Source organism: Onthophagus taurus, chromosome 1 (assembly GCF_036711975.1).
Source record: "Onthophagus taurus isolate NC chromosome 1, IU_Otau_3.0, whole genome shotgun sequence".
NCBI lineage: Eukaryota > Metazoa > Arthropoda > Insecta > Coleoptera > Scarabaeidae > Onthophagus > Onthophagus taurus.
Genome location: NC_091966.1, coordinates 24,802,226 through 24,823,920, shown reverse-complemented (window position 1 = coordinate 24,823,920; position 21,695 = coordinate 24,802,226). Strand labels below are relative to the sequence as shown.

The following is a 21,695-nucleotide window of genomic DNA, read 5'->3' as shown; positions in this document are numbered from 1 at the left end:
CTTGCTTTATTTGTGGTCGAGAGTCTGTTGAAAGACTTTGTAGTTTCTTTGTTATTTAACCACAGACTTCTGGGTTGTTTACTAATTTTACGCCTATATTCTTTGATAGAATTTGTTTTTTTTTGAGGGATGTCGTTTGAAGTTTATCTCCTCTCGCATTTCGCATGCCAAGTTTATCTTGGTTGAACACTTTTTCCACAACGCCTTTCCCAATTTTAATTTAACAATTGTTGTTTCACCACTTTTAGTAGCGTGCATAGCAGTTTCTAAAAATTCATAAAATGCGATGGTAGATTTTTATTATTATTACTCTCTCATTTATAGTAATCATTCCATGAGGATTCTACAAGCCTGTGCGTTAGCTAGATTGCATGATAGCACCTGAGCTTGTCGTCCCCGGAATAGTAAAGAGTGCCATTTTGAGTTTTTATTGTACCAAATCCTGGTCACCTTACTTCGCTTAATCCTATTATGTCTATAGCTAGACGATGCATCTCGGCATCAAATTTCGCAATCTTCTCGTTGTGTAGACTACGTAGGAGAGAGTAGCCGAAGTTAAATAAATTGACTGCTGACATCATATTTAACGTTGCTGAATTTGGATTCTCCACTGTGCCGAAATCGATGTAAAACGTGATTGCGCGTAAAGGTAGACGACAAGTTGGGGCTATAACGAGTGGTGAGAGCGAAGTTAATACAATTATGGTCTGCGCGGTCAATGCAGCTGGGGTTTATGTCCCTCCAATGAGGATTTTTAAAAGAAAGAGAATCAACAACGATTTAGAAATTGGAGCACCGCATAAATTCCGAATTGTTCGTTACCTGGTTGAAACATTTTGAACATCACGTCAATTGTAGCAATACCAAGAAGGTACTTTTATTACTAGATGGACATACCACGCAGCAGAAATTTAGATGCATGTTGTTTCACTCGAGATAATGGAATAATATTATTACAGTTGCTCATCGTTTGCAACATTTAGACGTTGCATTCTAGCGCAAGACAAGATTGCTAGTTTCTTCCGAAAACTAGAACTTCACAAACGTAAAGTTCAAGTTGGTGACATATACATATATAATTCGTTGAAAGAAATCGTGGAATTCCAAAACTGTGACTTAGCTACGTTTTGGACACAAATGCAGAGCGAATATTTTATTTTAGCTGACAGGGCTGCTTTTCAACTTTGGTTTCTATCAAAACAAAATCTAGGAATCGGCTCAGGGTAGAACATGACTTACGATATCCTTTACTAAAATAATATTATTATACAGCTGTATGGTATTTTTTATGCAGGGGTAAATCCCTAGTCCCGGGCAGGGCATATGGGTAATGTTGATGAAAAGGTTAAGAAACACTGAACTAATAATAATGAAGTTTTCATAAAAAATCTGTACATATTCGTATAAAATTAAATCATCATATTAATCAGAGTCAAGTTAATTTGATTGAATGCTATGCGTTAAAAATCAGAAAATAAACATCTTTGAAACTGTCTTTAGTCATACTTTAGAGAAATTTGATAAATACAATTACACATAAACAAGGTGATGTGCTTTTAATCTAACTCTTTTGAATGTAAAGATGTAGAGAACGTTTATAAATAAGTAAGTATAGTAACGCTGTGATTAAAAAAAATGTAGTTGGTTCATTCAAAGCAATAAAAAATAAATATAAGGGCACATATGGTATATTGCAAAGATGAGAAGAAAAATTCTAAAAGGAAATGAGTAGAAGTGGGGCGATGGGGATTTGGTCGGTTCAACGTTTTACTTTTATATTTTATACGGGCCGGATATTTCTCTAGCGCCATAACCGGGACTTTGCCGCACTTTATCTCTGATTACGAGAGGGATAACTTTTCCGACGACGACGAAGGAAATGCGGGGCTAGATGGCGTCGCAACGAACGCCGGGAAACGCGCTATATTGCCGTGGCTTCGGCTTGTACACGGGCCGTCGCTTATTACGTCCTGGGAAAACGTCTCGGTCGTGCGCGAAATTTCCTCCTAATAAATAAGGTCGGCGCCGAGCCGTATGTTGGCTTCCTCTCGACCCCACAAATGGAATTGTAACTTTCACCGCTCTTATTTCGTACTCGTTATCTGAAATGTGAATTTTAAATTGGATGAGGTCGTGTATTTTTTTCATCTTCAATCTCTGTTTTTTATATGGTGTCTGTCTCTACTCATTAAAGTAAACCATTTAATTTTTCCTTAACTATAATATAATTGTTTACCATTTAGTGCCACAAAAATAATAATGAGAAAAAAAAATAATAAGAACAAAAATATATACATAAAATCCCATTGTCGATTGTCAGTCGAGCAATGGATAAACTTAAACTTAAACAGTATAAGCAGTATCAGCAACTGGATCATTTTATCGCACTAGCGATCTCTGTCAAATGACCCAACAGAACAAACACAAATAATATTTACTGAATATGGCAAGTAGTGATAATTAGATATTATTAACATTTATCACCAAATAAGATTAAGCAAGAAAAAGGGAAAAACAAAGAGAAAAACAAAGAAAAGACACGAAAAGAGAGAGAGAGCGGCTAAAAGAGACCAAAAGAATCTGCCAGATATCAGTTGCCAACAAGTGAGAGCCGTTGAAGAGAGAAAAGAAGAGAAAGACAAAGAATCAGGAAACAGCCAGTTGAAGGACAAGCAAGTGGCTCCTTGAAACATGTCTAAAATTAGCAGTGTTAGAAATATTACGAATTTCAGAAGGCAGTCCATTCCACAGCGCAATCGAGTGTACTGTAAATGATCTGTAATAAATTTCAGTGCTATGAATAGGAAATGTAAGAATAGTATCAGAACGTGAACGAGTAGCAAGCTCATGAGTTGATAACTGCTGGAACCTATCTGATAAGTACTTTGGGATGAAGTTATGAACGAAAGGATCTACGTCCCTCACAGGTTAACATCTGAATGTAATTGCGACACGGCGTTACATGCTCTAATCTATTTAGGTCAAATATGAACCGGATGCAATTATTTTGTAGCCACTGCAATTTACTCAGAAGAGTCACTGAGAGATCGGGATAAACCGCAACCGCATAGTCGAAGTGAGGAAATATAAGTGAGTAGCAAAGATTACGACGGACCACCGAAGGAAGAAAGCAGCGAAGTCTTTTTAAAGAGTGGAAGCAAGCATAAACTTTCCTGCAAACATGTTGAATTTGCGGTTTCCAAGACAGTGCAGAATCCATAAGGACTCCAAGATTTTTAACTGTGTCAGAAAACCGCATGACATTTCCATCCAGCATCAGATCACTGCAGGTAGATGGATTAATCTTACCAAGTAATTGGCGAGTCCAAACACAATAGCTTGCGTTTTAACTGAGTTCAATTTATGTCCGTATCTCCGAGACCAGTTCAAGACCTTAGATAGATCGCTATTAAGTCGCACAATAGGTTCCGGAAATTCAACAACAGTTGTAGTATAATATATATCTGGAGGTCCTCAGCATACAAATGATAATTACAGGAGATATAATTAGTAACACTACTAACGAACAAAGAAAAAAGTAACGGACCCAATACACTGCCCTGAGGAACATCACATTTGATTGCACAAGCAGAAGAAGAAATCGAAGAGTTAGCGCGTACGCACAAGGAGCGATGAGAAAGGTAAGATTGAAACCAAGAAACACAGGAGGGAGTGAATGAGGCAGAAAGAGACGCCAAAAGATGGCTGTGGTCGACAGAATCAAAAGCCTTGCTGAAATCGAGCAGTACTAGCACAGAAACACATTTGTTGTCGCAGGCATATCTAACATCATCAGTAACTTTAATGTTTAATGTTTATTTATATGTCAAAAAAGTTTTTGGACAGACGTCATTCAAAATACATATGTATACTTCAACAATGAGTATCTAATACAGTAATTAACTAATACAGTTTGGTCATACGGTGGGCATTACTTAAAAATTCTTCTACCGAGTAATAGGCCTCAGACACCAAAAAGTTCATGTTCTTTATGCAATCCGGTAGTTTGTTATAAAGTTTTGTACCCTGGTAGTCCACACCTTTGCTGGGTCACCTTAAGAAGGTGATACGGAACCCTTATACAGTCCTTTTGTCGCGTATTATACTCGTGATGTACGGAGTTTATGTCATAGAGATGTGTATTATTATTATGTACATGGTTAACACAAGTAAGGATGTACATGCAAGGCACGGTAAGTATATACATTTTTTTTAAATGTTTTTTACATGATTCAAAATTTTTTAGATTACACAAAGCGCGGATACAACTCTTTTGTAGCTTAAACACCCTGTTGATTCTCGGACCCGAACCCCAAATGGAGATGCCTTTAATGAGGGCAGTAGTTGTACTATGCCCACTGCGAAAACCCGATTGCAACTCATTGTGTAAATTAAACCTCTCTAGAAATCCTTGAACCTGTAAATAAACTAAGCGTTCAAGAACTTTTGATAGCACGGATAAAATTGAAATCGGACGGAAATCAGTGTTACATGAAGAGAACTTGGATTTGGGTATGGGAACGACATGAGCAACCTTCCAGACAGAGGGAAATAAAGACCGCTCAAAAGAAAAGTTGAAGATATGAGTTAAGGGAGGAAGCACTACGACTTTGACTTCGAATAAGTCAAAGCATCACCTAGTTCGGTCGCGGTCACAAGCGTAAGAGAGAAGGAGCAAGATTTAAGAGAGGTAAGAAATATCATTAATTGTAGCCGCCTTAGTTACGTCATCGATGATTAGGGGAGCAAAAAAATTTGCCATCGACTCACAATCAAGATCCATCTGGACAGACGGAGAGTCAATCGCTCTGAGAGACCTCATAGTCCTCCAAAATGTTCAAGGCGCGACTCCGGACAGCCTCCTGTAGAAATAAGATCTCTTAGCATACTTGCATTTATGATTACAGCGGTTGCGTAAAATTCGATAATTATCCCGATTAGTACTAGAGGGTGTACGTTTAAATACCGACTTTGCACGGTTACGCAGTCGCATAAGAGATCTTATCTCATCACTCACCTAAGGTGCAGGCGGGTGTCTCATCCTGCGTTGCCTAAGTGGGGCATGTTTATCATAGAGATTAATTATTTTAGAATTAAAGTAGTCCACTTTAGCATCAATATCTGCTAAACGATACAGTGGAAGCCAATCAATCATCAGTGCATCTGACAAGAGCAAATTAGTTTCAACTCGCCCTAGATCACGGTAAGTCACAACACGCCGAGAAGGACTCAGATGCTGCACCCGTAGAGCACCATAGATTAAATCATGGTTGGAAAATTGGAAGGCAGGTAGCTGACCATGTGTAAGTATGCCGTCTGGACAGGATGTAATAATAAGACCAAGAAGAGAATGTGAGGTAGGAAGATGATGAGTAGGCAGAGAGGATAAGATAGATAAGTTTAAGGAAGAATAACGAACTGAAGTTTCTCACCACGAATATTATTTCTCAACAGACAGGTATTAAAATCCCCTATTAACAGGATAGTCCCATAGATAAGTGAATGCCTTTCCAAAATCTCCTCCAACTGATCGAAATAGTTCATAGAAGGAGGGCAGTAAAAAACACCGAGGAATAGTTTATTATTATCAGTTTTCAGCCGTACAAGCAAAAACTCCGCATTCATAATCAAATCAAATATGTTGGGTTGGGAGAAATTTTAACGCTACGCTTTAGATACTTTTTTATGCTGTTTTGGTGGTAAACAAAAATGAAACCAGAGGACTGAATCGACAATATAAATCAATATTTTTTGGAACTGAAAAACTGAATTGAAAAAAGTTTAATCCACTCCGTTTATAACAGTTCAAAATCACAACGAAAAAAATTTGGATAAAGTTTGTCCTATTTATGCTGTATATTTTTTTATACGATGGTACATAATCTTAAAAGCTTTCCGTTTTTATTAAAAACTACGTTGTTTTAAATTTTATAATACCTGAAGTAAATTAGTAAAATATGGTGTTAAATAAATTTTACCATTTATTGAAATTATTACATGACAGAGACAAAATCCTTCCGATAACATAAATATCACTTAAATCCAAATATATTTTACCCCAAATAAATTCTAATAACGAGAGTTTCGGAATTTCAGCAATCCCATCCGATTTAGCACACCCGAAAAAGCTTAAAGCACATTCTCGGGGAAATCCCCTCGAGATCCCGAGCATTAACCGTTTCACAGGTGACATATTTAACCGGGTTTCACGTCTTATATAAGCACACACGGTCATCGCGCCCTCTACCGATGTAATACTGGCCCTGAAATTCGTTTTGCGTGGCGTTTAGTTCAGCGTTTTCACCCCATAAATTTTCAGCAGTTTGCCCCCGACCCAGTTGTCTGACTAAATTCTCAAGTCAGGGATTTCTTTCTTCTTCCTTTCGTCGCCCTAGTTGGAGTTTCGATAAAAAGCCTTGCTCGCAACGCGACGAGCCACCGTGCAAATGTCTTTTTTATACACAGCAAGACCTAAAGATCCACTAGCGAGGGGGCGGATTTACGGAGAGAATTGAGAAAGACATCGGGATGCAATGGGGTCTCAACTACAAAAGGAGAAGGGTGCGAAGAAGAGGATGAGGACAGTATAGATAACGTACGAAATTCTTGGAGTGATTGTCGCGTTTGGAATGCTCAAGATTAATCCTGTAGCTCGCCATCACGATGTTAGTCGCATTTTCCACATTACACGAAATCCCACCTGAAGCACGTAGACGTCATTAATTCATGAACGCTAAATGAACGTTTAAGATGAACAACTAGACTTGCAAAATTAACAGTTTGAGTAATCTGTCTCAAGTATAGATTCATTAAATACATCCAAACCCACGTCAAATTCAATTATACAAAAGGCACTTGATGTAAAATCAATGGATTCTCCATTTGCGGAGCATTATTTCCAATTCGAGATAGCAAAGGTCGACGAACAGGGTGGCAATCTTGCCAGAATTTCCTTGCGGTTAACGGGAACGTTCCACTTCGATATCCAAATAGAGGAGATCTTGTTAAATTGAAACCCTTTCGATGGGGGAGATGAGGCAGATCGGCAAGAGACGATGTGGTCGGAAATCTCTGTTGACACGGGTACATTGAAAAAGGAAGGAAATCGCAGTCGTGGAAAAAATCGGGGACCATCAACGATGTGCCAAGGGGATGATTGGGAATCGTCCGATCGGAAATATACGTGCCGAGAAACCGTACAATTCAAAAACGGAAACGAATATTTACTTTGACGAATTTTTCCTTTGATGTTTCCCATTTATTACACAACATAGGTACTATTATTTCGTGATATTTTATGATCATTTTATGATACACCCCTAATAAAATTACTGGTGAAATGAACGAAATTGAATCTTCAAAAGAAAAGTTTTTTAAACGGAATTTATAATAAAATAATAAATGGGTGTAGCGGTGTAATTATTTATTTATTAATTTAAATATTAATAAAATACGTGTTTACTTTTTAATGAACCTTTGTTTTTATGAAATCACAATATCTAGATTATTTATATATATAGTAATAACTAATAACATTTAATAAATTTATTAAAATTATTGTGGTAATGCCACAAATATATAATATTCCCCGGCCCAAATTGAAAATTGAAAACGATTAAATAAATTTTATAATTGAATAATAATCGTTATTAATCAATTATTAATTATTCATTAAGATTAAATCTAATTTTTTTCTTTTTATTTAATTATTGAGATCGTTTTCATCCATATTCACTAGAAAATTTAACATAAATAAAATAGAAATAAGTAATACTGAGGTGGTCATTCTTTTCTTTATTGTCTATACCAGGTTTCGGGACCCTGCCCTTCTTCGGTAGACCGTCATTATTAAATGTTTCAATATTAGAAGATTTATTGTTGTTTAAAATGAATACTGGTTTCAATCGGTTGATACAATGTCGCTGATTATTTTTTAAAATAGTGAAAGTTTTGGGATTCTTTTTTACCACTTTAAAAGGTCCTTCATACCTAGGAGCTAAAGTTGACTTAATACCTTCTAAGTAGTCGAATAAAGACGTCTGATTCATACAGATTTTTATGAACGAAAATTTTAGTAGAGGTATGTGAGGATGTTGCAGTAGGTTTTATTTTTGAAAAAGATTTTCTTAGTGAAATAAGTAATGGATTTATGATAGCCGTATCATGAGAGGTGATGAAGAATTCGCCTGGTAGACGTAAACGTTGCCCGTAAACAAGTTCGGCAGACGAGCATCCTAAATCCTCTTTAAGAGGAGATCTGTTACCTAATAGAATTCATGGAAGATCATTCTTTCAACTACTATTGGTACCTTTAGAAATGATGGCGGCTTTTAGAGTTATATGAAATTTTTCTAAAATCGGGAATAATTGAGGAATAAATTGCTAATAACTCTCTATCAAGTCGCATATTTTGTTTGACAAGGCGAGAGTTTTTTTAAGAAAAAGGCTAAAGGTTATGGAATATTATCAGTTGTTTGTGATCAAACGGCACCTACAGAAGTTGAATAACGTTAACCAGTTTTACAATGATGAGCTAAAATGGTTGTTTTTGCTAAACATTTTTTTGCTTCGTGAAAACTACGCAAACATTCCTTTGACCAATTATCTATGGATTTTCGTTTAAATTTTCAGAGATGATTTGCAAAATGATATAACGGTGCAAGTAAAGAGGAAAAATTCGGTACGAACCTGTGGTAAAAATTTATAAATAATTTTAAAAAACATTCAAGATGTTTTTGCTGTAGGAAAATCTTAGATCACCTCAATTCGATCTTGTGAAGGATGAATTCCTTTCGAAGTGATATTGTGACCTAAAAAGTTAATTGATTCTACACCAAAAATACTTTTTTTTTATGTTAATGCCAAAGTCGTTTAGTTTTTTAAAAAGAATATCTAAATGTACAAAATGTTCATTTTCGCCTTTACTAGCTATTAAGATATCCAAATATACAAAAACAGAATCCAAACCTGCAGTAATCTCATTTATAAAACGTTGAAATGTTTTCGACGCGTTTCACAAACCAAAAGGCATCCGTGAATTCAAATTCCATCCTAGCGAGCGGAATCTGATGATATGCTCTTACAAGGTCAATTTTTGAGAAAATAGTACAACCATGTAAATTTAGATTAAAATCCTGGATATGTGGCAAAGGGTATTTATCGTGCATTGTAATCAAGTTTAGTTGAGGATAATCGTCACACGGTCTCCAATCACCAGCATCTCTTTTAGGTACTATGTGCAACGCTGATGCCACTGAAGATGACGATGGTCTATAAATTCCTAAAGAGATCATATTATCAAATTCCGATTTAGCCAATTTGTATTTGGAAGAATCCAGACGTCTTGGTTTACAAAAAGGTAGATGCGAATTTGTTACAATTTTATGTTCAACGGAATGCTTAACGGTTTTCGAAAAATCTGGATTTCTTATTAAATCGCTATTAACCAGTGGACCAGTTAATATTAATTGGGTTGTTGAATCGATTAAACGTTTGTTTACAATACATTGAAATACACATTTATATTTTATAATTTAAAAAATCGTCAATGATGTAGAAACTGTTGGAAATTAATAGATTCTTCTGTTCTTAACTGTTTGGTCTGTAGAGCGTGGTAGTTTGATAATATTGGGCCCCAGTAATCCACATGATTTTGGCTTGTCTTGATCATGTGGTATGGTACCTAAAAAGCACTATTATTTCAGGTGTTGAAATTATGCGTATGATTATTTCCTCCTGGATTCTCCTTGATCCCATGTACATATTTTAATCAGGTAATCAAAGGATGTAAATACAAGGTAGAGTAAGAACATTTTCCTGAATTGCAACCGTTTTCATTCTCCTGATTGTGAATATTGCACCGGCTAATTTGGAAGCTACATCCGATATATGTGATTGCCACGTGAGTTTGCTATATATGTTCAACACTAAATACTTGATGTTACATACTGTTGGCTCATTTTTTGGCAAAAATTTTAAATATTGTGTTTTATCAGTATTGATTCTTAGTTTATTGTTATGGAACCATATTTCTGCTGTTTCCAAGCCTTTGTCGCTGCACATATTCACTTGTTGCCCTGTAGGTGCTGTTGTTATAAATGACATATCATCAGCCTATAAAGATGTCACTTTGGATATTATAGTGAAAGGCAGATTGATATAGATAATGAACAGCAATGGATCCAAAACTGATCCTTGTGGTACTCCGTTCATGAGCCGCCTTATTGAGTATCTATCCCTGTTCACTTCCACCAGCTGTTGTCTCTCTTTCAAGTAGGATGTTAATAGTTTGTGTGAGATGCCATAATAGTACAATTTCTTGTGTAGTATATTCTGATCGACAGTGTCAAACGGTTTACTGAGATCACAGCAGGTAAGTTCAACATATTCTTTGTTATCGAATGCGTTTAAAACAGATTCTATTATATCTATTGTGCCTGTGGTAACCGATTTTTTTTATCAGCTATTGTAAAGATAAATGGAAAATTTCTTCTGAGGTTCAAAGTAACATTTATCATTTTTTTACCGTACGCTGAGAAAAAAGCTTACTTTATGCAGCAGCTGTCGAGTGTGTCTAATTCAGACAAATGGAAATTCTTACGTAACAATGACATAATAAAATTGTTAATAAATATAATAATAATATACCAGAAAATCTTAAGGATGGTAATATGCTCAATATGTATTTTGTAACTGTTAATACACTTTCTAATTCGAAAGATGGTGTGTGTCTAAAATACTCTTCTTCACTAAAAAATGGTATTAACAAAATTTTACAGTTCACTGAGGTTAACGATGGAGACGTTGAAGACGCGGTGGTGCAAATTAAGTCTAATGCCACTGGTGCTGATGGTATTAATCTCAAGATTCTGAAGATATGCTGTCCTTTTATTATACCTGAAATACGACATACTATCAACTCCTGTATTACCTTGTTTGGGCTCCCTTGCTGTTGGAAGGAATCAATTGTTATTCCTATGCCCAAAATTCCGCAGCCATCATCGTGGAAGGACTTGAGGCCCGTTAACATACTGCCTGTTTTGTCGAAAATTTTCGTAAAAATAATATCTGTGCAACTGCGTAAGCATATGTTTGACCAAGGGATATTACCTAAATTTCAGTCAGATTTTAGGAAGGGTTACGGTTGTGATACTGCGCTATCATGTGTCACTGATGATATACTTGCAGCACCGGACAGGAGCTTTATCATGGTACTAATAGCTTTGGATTATACGAAGGCATTCGATACAGTTGATCACGGTATTTTGCTTTCTATTCTTCACCATGTTGGCTTGAGTGATGGATCGGTTGAAACGTTGAGGAATTATCTAAGTCACACAACACAAAGAGTAAGAATGGATTGAGTTGTCTGATGTATTGGATTTGAAATCAAGCGTACCAGAGGGATCTATATTGGGCCCAGATTTATTTTCAATTTACACATCTTTTCTTCCTGATTGCCTTAAATATTGGAAATATCACTTCTATGCAGATGGCACTGTGGTTTATTACTCCTTTCCACCCAATCAAATTAAAGAAGCAGTGAATCTAATAAATTCTGATCTAAATCATTTGGCTGCTATGTCTGAGGCACACCAACTCAGATTGAATCCATTGAAGTGTTCTATGATTGTTTTGGGTGCGAAGAGCTACAGAAAGCTGTTTTTGGATGATACGGCTAATGTTGAGATACTTCACAATCCTGTACCAATCGTGGATAAACTCAAGGTGTTGGGTTTAACAATTGACGGATATTTACGGTTTGGTAATGATATCAACAATTTGATACGACAGTCGTATGGCAAATTAAAAATGTTATACCAAGTAGGCAGATGTTGAATAGGGAAACTGTGATTCGCAAATTCTTTCTCTATTTAATCACTGTGACTTGGTGTATGGATCTTGTATTACTGCCCTTGACTCATTAAGAGTTCAGAGAGTGTAGAAGTCTTGCCTCAGATTTGTCTATGGTATTAGGCAGGAGGATGGGATCTCTCATATGATTGCGTACGCTGGTTGGCTGGACATGACTTGTAGACGTTCCCTTCATCTGGCGTATCGTCTACATCAAATAGTAACTACTAAGACTCCTCCTTACTTGTACGGAAAAATTACCTATAGAACTGATGTGCATAATTTGAATTTAAGATACAAAAATGTGATTTTTAATAGTATAGCATATTTAGTATACTAGGTTTAGTTTTAGAATGAGATATATTCTGCAATAGTGATTTGATTTTGTGCGAACTAGTAACCTCTTATTGTTAATTACATTCTTCTTCTCTCTTTTTATTTTTGATATAAAAATTTTTGTTTGGTTTTTTTTTCTTTACGTATGGGGTGGCTTTAAATCAGACTTGTCTGTGCTGCTCCTTTTGATGTCAAAATGCTACTTAGTTACAATGTGTAAATTGCCTTTCGCTGGCAAAATGATATTTGTTTTTTTTTTGACATTAATAAAGTGGTTATTATTATTATTAGTTGACCCATTTGCAGCTGTAAGACAAGAATCTTTGTCTTTTTTATATTTTGAAAAAATAGATCTAGGAATAACTGATGTCTGCACCCATATCGATTAAAAAATGATAATTGTTTGTTTTATCGAAAATAAAAAGCCGTGAAAATGATAAATATAGTAAACACCCCAGAACATTTCAAAGCATTATGTCCATATTTATCGTGATAAAAACACAGCTTAGATGAAGAGGATGATGACAAAGAACGATTTCTAGAATTAGAACGTGACTTGTATTGATTTTTGCAATTAGAACAAAATTCCTGTTTAGGTTGATAATTTTTAGTAATCATTTGTGATTGAAGACTATTAATGGTAGTCATCAATGTTTGTTTTTGACAAATCATTTACAAAATATTTTGACACGACATGACAACGTAAATTCTGAAAATGTCTTGTTTTTTATTAATGGGTAAGGGATCTAAAGTGGAAATATTTTGTTTATTAATTTGCAAAATTTTGTATTGAAACGGTATGGAGTAAGAATGTTTAACAAATCGTTAACATCATCTTTTCCAGATGCTAGTACCGCTACCGAAATTGTTGGAGGAAGTCTACGTCTCCATAATTTTAAAAGTAATTCATAACTAACGACTTGGTTACCATGGGTATGGTTATTATATGCAGCATTTTTTTATTATATGGTTATTATGGCACAGCCCCTAATAAGTAAATTGAGCATAATAATAAACCAAACTAAGCCAGAGTTACTTATTCTTTCAGGTAATACCGATTTCCAAAGAAGAAAACAACTTTAACTAAAACTGTACCATATTTAAATTTCATGATTTATAGTTAACTACAGAGTAATTTAATTAGCATACATAACTAATTTGGTGTTACATTATGCATCAAGTCCATGATGTAACTATAACGATTTGATAAATGGAAATTATAGATTTGCTTTGTTTTCGAGTCCTCTAAATTTACGTTCTATAAACTTTCCCCAGATTTAAACTTTAAAGTTAAATAAAATCTTTATAGCTTGACATTTGACTAAGTACACTATAACTTGATGATCATTAACGTCTATCACTGGGGGCACGTTATTTAGGCCAGTGGGTGGAGATAACAAAACGAATACAGCTGTATCAGCCCTGAACAGCGTTAACGTTAAACGTCAGCTTGTATTACCGTGTCAATGAAATATTGTGTTGCTATGTGCTTGTGACAGCGCATTATCCACTTGTTATAACGAACTGAACGTGAGGTAAACGTACTATAGCTTTTTAGTAATCACGAATATGTCACATGCTAAAACTTTAAATAACGTTAAAACGAAATTTTTTGTGCCTTAAAATTGAAGGATTTTGTTTTCAACTCGATATATCTTTTAATAACACGTGCACGTATATTTGAACATTCTACGACGAAATCATATATCACTTGAAAGTTATCCGCGGTCATAAAGTTTCCCCCCATCTTTGTACAGATATGCGGAGAACAGTTCTAAAGTGGGCACGTCTGCATTTGAAAAGAACCGAGTTGGTACTACAAAGGGCCGTGGAAATTTTTCACCATCAGTCGAAATTGGTATGCGCGACGTGTTTTCTTGTACATATTTCCATCGGGAGTTTCCAGGAAACGTCCGGGCGGTGAAGAAAAGGTCGCGATAAAATTTCCAAAGAGCAGATTAGCCGCCGCGGTCCGGTGTTAAATGTAACAAAAGCTGTACTCCAACAGAATGTTAAATATATTACCACGTTTTTATGTAGAAAAAAATACTTTCCCATTTCTTATTTTTTATTTGCTGTCGTTTTATACAATAATGTTGTTAAATATAATAACATTAATAACATATAGGATTAATAATAACACAGATGATTATACTTAAGTTGACTAATTAACATGATTGAGGCGGATCGAAGAATTTAGACCAAGAACTGTAATTTAGAGAAAAGCTATTCCTGCCAGAAGAACTAGAGCGTAAAGTGGTGAAAACAGTATGAATGTCATCAATTGCCTTAATAGGCGCGAGAGCAACTTTACCGTTTAGAAAAATTTTAACGAGCTAATAAAAGAGAAAAAGGTTCTGTATTTAATTAAATCTGAGAGGTTCAATAACATTGGTTTTAAGTAAATTGCCATAAGGTATAGGTTGAACATCATTGCTTCAAAATTATATGTGACCTTCACTACTATTTTCTACAAACAAAAAATTGCTGATAAACCAAATTTTTATACAGGAATGATACAAATCTTTTACAAACTGATCTGGGATCTAAAATAGAGGTCGCTGTGACCCGTGCAAATTAAATCGAGCTCGGCGATTGTTAATTTACATTTTATATCCCCCGGAGCGACACGGGGCGTCAGCAAAAGGCCAGAACGAACGGGACAAGGCACAAGGCGTCGGCTTGCGGGATTTACCCTAAAATCGGCGTGCATATTTTACCCTTCAAATTCCCCGGGAACTCTCTCTAAATAAATATGCAAATAGGGAGCGCAATTTGGCCGGTTTTTACCGCGTTTCAATGGTGACCGTACATCAGCTTAAATGGATCGCGTAACTATGATGAATCCGTTGGATGGTGCTGCCAGCCACCGCCCGCAGCCCCATTCTGACAACATTCAAACTTTGTTACGGTGCCGAACGTAATTGAAAATTTGAAGGCTCAAATGGACGATGCGGCGCACCGTGTACAATGCACCGTACAAAGGACCGACGTGTAATTTTCTGCCATGTGCCCTTTGTAACAGCGACATTGTAATTGGCATCGTAATTTTTTTGAAACATGAAGAAACAATTGAAAAATCGGGTTAAACATACTGTGCTTGTATAATAAATTTTCTCGTTGATTAGGTACTCACAACCATATACAGTAAATAATTTGAAAGTAATAAATTTTATACTTTTACTGGTTAAAAACTATTTATTCATTAGAAGGTGACATGTTTCGATCTATTCGATCATCTTCAAAGCTCTACAAGAAGCCGTACAATTTCAAATTAGTATCAAAAAACCAAAAATTTTAAAAATAATCATCAAAAAACAATCATCAAAAAACATGTTGTTAAACAACAAAGAAAATTGAAAAAGTTATACAAATAAGTGTTGAACAATATAAAATTTATAATTATTATTACTTACGCAGTCTATTTATTAACTTAAAGTTAACATTTCAAAAAATTTTCTTTTTATACTATTTATACAGAAAACACTTTAAAACTACGACGAATACAAGTTAAAAACTCTTGGCCAAATGGTTCAAGAAAGAAATAAAACAAGTTCTTAAAAAAGTAAAATTTTTCCACAACGGCATATTTTTAGAATAACATCGCGGGGTGTTCCGAAAGAATGTCACACATGTCTGATCAGAAATGAAAAGCAAAAGACAACAAACGAAAAACAATTAAAAATTAAAATATTATTCATCTGTAGGAATTTAAAGAAAACAATTTTTAATTGAACTAAGGAAAGGATTGTCAAATGTGTAGGATTAACTAGAAAGGAGTTGGGAGTAGCCGCAAGGGCCTCAAAACCTGCGGATAGTTTTTAAATAGTTTTTAACCAGTAAAAGTACAAAATCTATTACTTTCAAATTATTTAGTCACTGGTTACGATGGATCCAACAAATAATTTCTTTCAATATACAGTAAACCCTCGATATAGCGAACACGCAGGGAGGAAAGTAAACCGTTCGTTATAATGAGGTGTTCGTATTTTCGATATAACGAATTAATTCGTTATAGTGAATGATAATGGGTAGGCTATAGGTAAATATATTAGCATCGACTGTGTAATAAGTTTAATATAATAAGTACAGTCAGAAAAAAAAGAGATGCGTCAACTTTTTTCGTATAGGCCGTCCAAATTACACAAAATCCCATATACAGTATGTAAAATGAACCTCGAAAATGTAATTTGGACGGCCTATACGAACGAAAGTCGACGCATCTCTTTTTTTTCTGACTGTACATATTAGGTATTCCTCGGTAATTTTATTCAAAGAATCTATGAAGTTTTCAGAAACATTCTCTTCTGAATCAGCAAATCTTGAAATTGTGATGTTAATAATTACACAGTTGGATAACTAATAATATTTGTGTTACCTTTGGATTGTATAGAGAGCGGCTAAAACTTCAGCTCTTGAAGGTGCTATTATATTAACTTCTTCTTCATCGTGTTCTTCGCCTTCTTCTTTTTCTTCGGTTTCTTGGTCTACATTCACTACTGCTAAGTCTATGTCTACTGCTTCTGTAGTCGTTATCGCACCATCAACGCTGACGTAATCATTAAAACTAACCTGTATAAGTTGAACTGACATGATTTGTTGATAATTTTCCCATTCTACATCAGCAAATTCAGCCTATCAATCAGTAAAGCACATAAGTAAAAAGCTACTAACGAGCTACACCACGAATCTGACAACGCTCTCATCGCTTGTAAAATATTCCATTTTAGCTTTTCTTGGGCTGATTCTATTGCCAAAATTGCTGCTCTAACAAGTCGTGCACGATATCGTTTCTTCATAGTCGGAATTGTGCCTTGATCAAGAGGTTGTAGTGCACTTGTTGTGCTAGCCGGAAAATAAACGACCTTAATATTGCGCAAATTAATTCCCATAATGTTATGTGCTGGTCAATTGTCCATTGTTAACAACACTGTTCTGTCTAGAGCTACCATGTTGCGTTGAGCCATTCTCGAAATGCTACATAAGTTACCCAGGCATTTTTCTGAGCAGTATAATGACATGGCAAATGGGAACGATCGAATTTATTTAAACATCTTGGATTTTTTAATTTTCCTACTATTCATAGTTTTAATTTTTCATTTCCGTCAGCATTGCAGCATAAAACTGCTGTTATTCCTTCTTTGTTTTTAGTGCCCCCATAACATTTTTTGAATTTAAAATCCAAAGTACGGTTTAGCATTAGCTTAAAAAAATACCAGTCTCATCAATATTAAAACATCTTGATACATCTTGGCTTCAACCCGAAACGTTCGCGAAGCAAGTAAGTCGTAACTCGTCCACTTCCAAAGCTAAACACTAAAAACTAGCTAGAATATGGTCTAGACTGAGTTAACAAGGAAAATTTTCGTATTCGCAATTACGATAATAGTTTGCATTGAAATTATATTCTACGGATGAAATAATTGTTCGTAGTTCATTATAATAAAATTTCGTTATAATGAAAAAAGTGCCATATAAAATGTGTTGAAGACATTTGTGGCTTAACGCAATAACGACAATTTCGTTACATCGGTGTTCGCTATATAGAGGGTTCACTGTAACTAAATTATTAGCATAGATACCCAACCTTTTATTACATTTCAGTCCAGTATCAATAATTAATTCATTTTTTCTTTCGTTTATCTAATCTAGCAATATTGTTCTTCCATTGATTGAGATTCTTTATATTCCATCTTTATTATCTTAAGGTCTATCATCTCAGTTTTAGCATATAGCGCTGTATGCAAACGTCGTTTTTACGTTTTCGAACATTTATTATTATATATGTGTTGTAAATTTTCCATTATTCATCAAAATTATATAATAGAATCCAATAAAACTTGTTAATTTTATACTTCTTGATGTTTTTATTTTGTTTTTGATTCCTATCGATTTCGGTTTATACCGTTATCAAGCTAACCTACAGATAAAATTAACATTTTATGATATATAACCATTCACGTTAAAAATAAAGAAGTAAATACAATTAATGAAATATGTTTCACTTACGTCAGTTATACTAAAAGATCAACATGAATGAACGAATACTATACACTATAAACATCGACATAGCTTAATACAAAATTAATAAATAATATTATATAATATATTATTATTAATAAATTAATAATTAATAGTAACACAATAAAAATATTAGAGAAGGTTATTTTTACTTTCTTCTATACTGGAGGGAAATTTGGGTAACTCGTGTTAGTTTATTCCCTCTATGTATTGCTTTCCACATATTCACATCTCTATCGTTCATATCATAGATCGATAAAGTTAATAGCAGTAACCCTATATTTACTTATACGTGTAGATACAGCATAGTACACAAATAGGTTGTCAATTTTGTTGAGTTATTTTCCGAAGGAAATTGTAAGCACTCGTTTTTACCCATTATCTGTTGCAATGTTATCTTGTAACTTACTAAACCTTATATACACTTATACTTATGCATACTTTCCTTTAGAACTAATGCCGTAAATATCTTACAATCACGATTTATAAAATTTCAACGAAATTGCGTAACTGAATATAGTGCTTTTAACGGTAGTTTCAAAAATATTTTAAAATTACATTTTCTAAAAATGGTTGAAGCAATGTATGGCTTTTTAAAATTTAATATTCCATCATTTATACACTTTTATAAATGTAGTTAATATATTACTGTCACATAAAAAATTGAAAAAGGTCAGTGTGGGCCACTTCAGTTTGTTAAGGATGAATACATCGTTTGAAATTATTACACTTTTGATACCTTTAATTGACATAAAAAGTAAGTCCAAACACGACCAATGTTGTTAGCACTCAAGGTATTATAACACTCAAAATATAAATTACATATAATCGAGATTACAATTATCACCGTCATCTGTAGATGTAATTATGTGTTTTATAATAGATATGATCATCAAATGAAGTTAACATTTTTGGATCTTTATGATAATCTTTTTTGTTGCTATTGAAAAGTTTAACGAACGTTATAATTTACAAAATCTATAAATCGCACATTTACACACAGTACACACTTTTAAAAGATATATTTCCTATTGAACAAAGGTCGCTTCCGGGCGAGATGCTACGTTAATGAAGAAGAATATATTTTCTAATTAAGCCAAGGTCGCTTGCGAGCGAGGCGCTGCATCAATGGATATACAGTGCGTTTGATTTGAATTGTCACAACAGATGTTTCGACTATTGTTGGAGATATAACAAAATGTTATAGAAAAAAAGTTCAGTACTTAATAATTTATTATCTGCTATATCCTAAAAAAACAATTGAGCATCAAATGTGTTAGATAAGAGCGAATACATTAAAAATTTTAAATGGAACAAATCATTTACAAATAAGTAGAATTATTTAATTCTAGCATTAACCAAAGAGATAATGGAACGCCCAGAATATGTTAATCGACAATAACGCTGAAAGAATTTTAAATGTATTAAGTGTTAATTGAAAATCCAAAAAATACAGATGATTTATGGAGTTCCAATAAATTCACAATCCTTCGATATTTTGAATCATATTGTGATGTTCTCACTAAAAAAAATCTGCTGTAAAAGATCGTTACCAAATTCTTTATTGATGTGATTCTCAGCGAAAGTTCTTTCCTACCAAAGTAATTAAATTGCAAAGGGTTTGGTGCAGTGTTGCCGTTTCGGTACAATTTGAATTCAGTACAATTTCATGGATAAAGTACGTGAAAGTAACAATCCAGCACAAAATTTTGTAATCGGTACAATTATACTAAAATCAGTACATTTTTAGGGAATGCAATACCATTTTTTTTGAATTTACCGTTTGTGATCTTTGAGAGTTTCAGCCGTGGAAAGTTTACTGTTTGGAAAACAATTCAGAAATTCATCGTCTCACCAATGAGTCCAGTGATAAACTAATACGATTTACAAGTTAAAAAAAAGTCACCTATTTTCTTTCTCAATTCAGTTCATTTTTTTTATTTTCGGTTTCATTTTTTACTGGTTTGATGTCTTTGTGAAATATATAGTAAATTGTTGCAATAAAATAAAAGAACTACAAAGCCAAACAATCCTTACAACTTGAACGACACGAGAAAAGATCTCACATCCTCTGTACACATTAAAAATTTAGAATGTGAGAAAACGATGTTTCCCTGGAGGATATTAGACGAGACAGACATAGCTTTTGAGTAAAAGAGGGTTTTACTCTACCTGCGAGGTAGGAAGCCAAACACTGAACAGTATCATTTTGCAAACATATTTGTGTTGTGATCAACGTATACAGAATCAAGCTGGTAATTGTCATCGCAACAATATGAAACGCAGTTGGTACGTTGGAGATGGTGATTTCAACTGATCTCACAACAACTCAAAAATCTGTTATTAAAGTGTTGCTGAATTGCATTCAACAAACACAAGGTAAATTAGGAAAGAGCATAATTGTCATGCAACAGGCTATAAGAATAACACAACGAAACAGTCGCTCCACAGACGATATAGCCTTACATACGATTACCAAGACACCATTACACATCAAACACCCAAGTCACTGATTGCTTAGAAATTATGACTATAGAGCGCAAAAATGTCGAAAAAAGTTAAGACAAAATAGAGACTGCTTTCTTCATGTTACACGATATCATAATCAGTGGTTAGCAGATTGGATAGAAACGTAGTCCGTTTTCATTAATTAATCTGGATTAATCCATTTTCCGATATTATGTTTTGCAGTTATGTGTCTAGACATATTTATTCCATTTTTCCTTAGTAATAGTCCTGGTAGCGTTAAATAATTTCTTATTGATGATAAGATGCTCATTAATTGGTAGCAATGGTCGGGCTCATCTGGTAGCATCGTACATCTTTTACAACGACGCTTTATCTCCCCACACCAGCAAACCATTAACCACAACAATAGCTTGCAATGGCACATAGTTGCAATAAATAGTTTTCATTTTTACTGGTTTCTAATTAGTTTCTATACTTAAGTTTAGAAATGCTTGCAATGAGTTTCAATACATCTAAACTGACTGCAAAGAGCTAAGAATGCTCTCAATATCTTTAATTTTTCCTAGCTCCGAAACTTATCGCTTTTTATTCGTACATATTATATTGAATGACGTCAATAAATTAATTATACTGAGGTGCATTTAATATATTAGATCGTGGGAGAAGTAATCGAAAGGATTATATATGATAAATAAACCGGCAAACTCACACAGTATTAAGGAAAAAATCATTGCAATTATTGCTTAGGATCAGTTTTCATTTGATTCTTCATTTATGGTTTTGTTAAACATAAATATTATTTCTTTAAATAATCCAAAGAAATGAAAAGTTTGTCTTCTTCTTTCAGATAGAAAAACAGATTCATTTAGCATAACAGATAGATACTATGCTGATTGCAATGAATTGCAATGGAGCTGTCATTGCAATAGAAGAAAATTAAACTGAAATGCTTAAAGATACAAGTTGAAAATTCTAAAAAATTTAAAAGTGGGAGTAATCAAAAAAGCAAACATCAG

At 34.2% G+C, this 21,695-nt stretch overlaps 1 protein-coding gene and 1 long non-coding RNA gene across 2 annotated transcripts in view; one reads left to right on the top strand and one right to left on the bottom strand.

The window, feature by feature from the left end:
- The window catches only part of LOC111415452 (low-density lipoprotein receptor-related protein megalin), a 340,990-nt gene that overhangs the window by 231,420 nt on the left and 87,875 nt on the right, over positions 1-21,695 (bottom strand). The gene's annotated exons all lie outside the window — the stretch shown is intronic.
- LOC139431908 (uncharacterized) lies at positions 12,904-14,218 on the top strand. Its single transcript, XR_011641942.1, has 3 exons — positions 12,904-12,986; positions 13,034-13,237; positions 13,947-14,218. It is a non-coding gene; the product is annotated as an uncharacterized lncRNA (long non-coding RNA).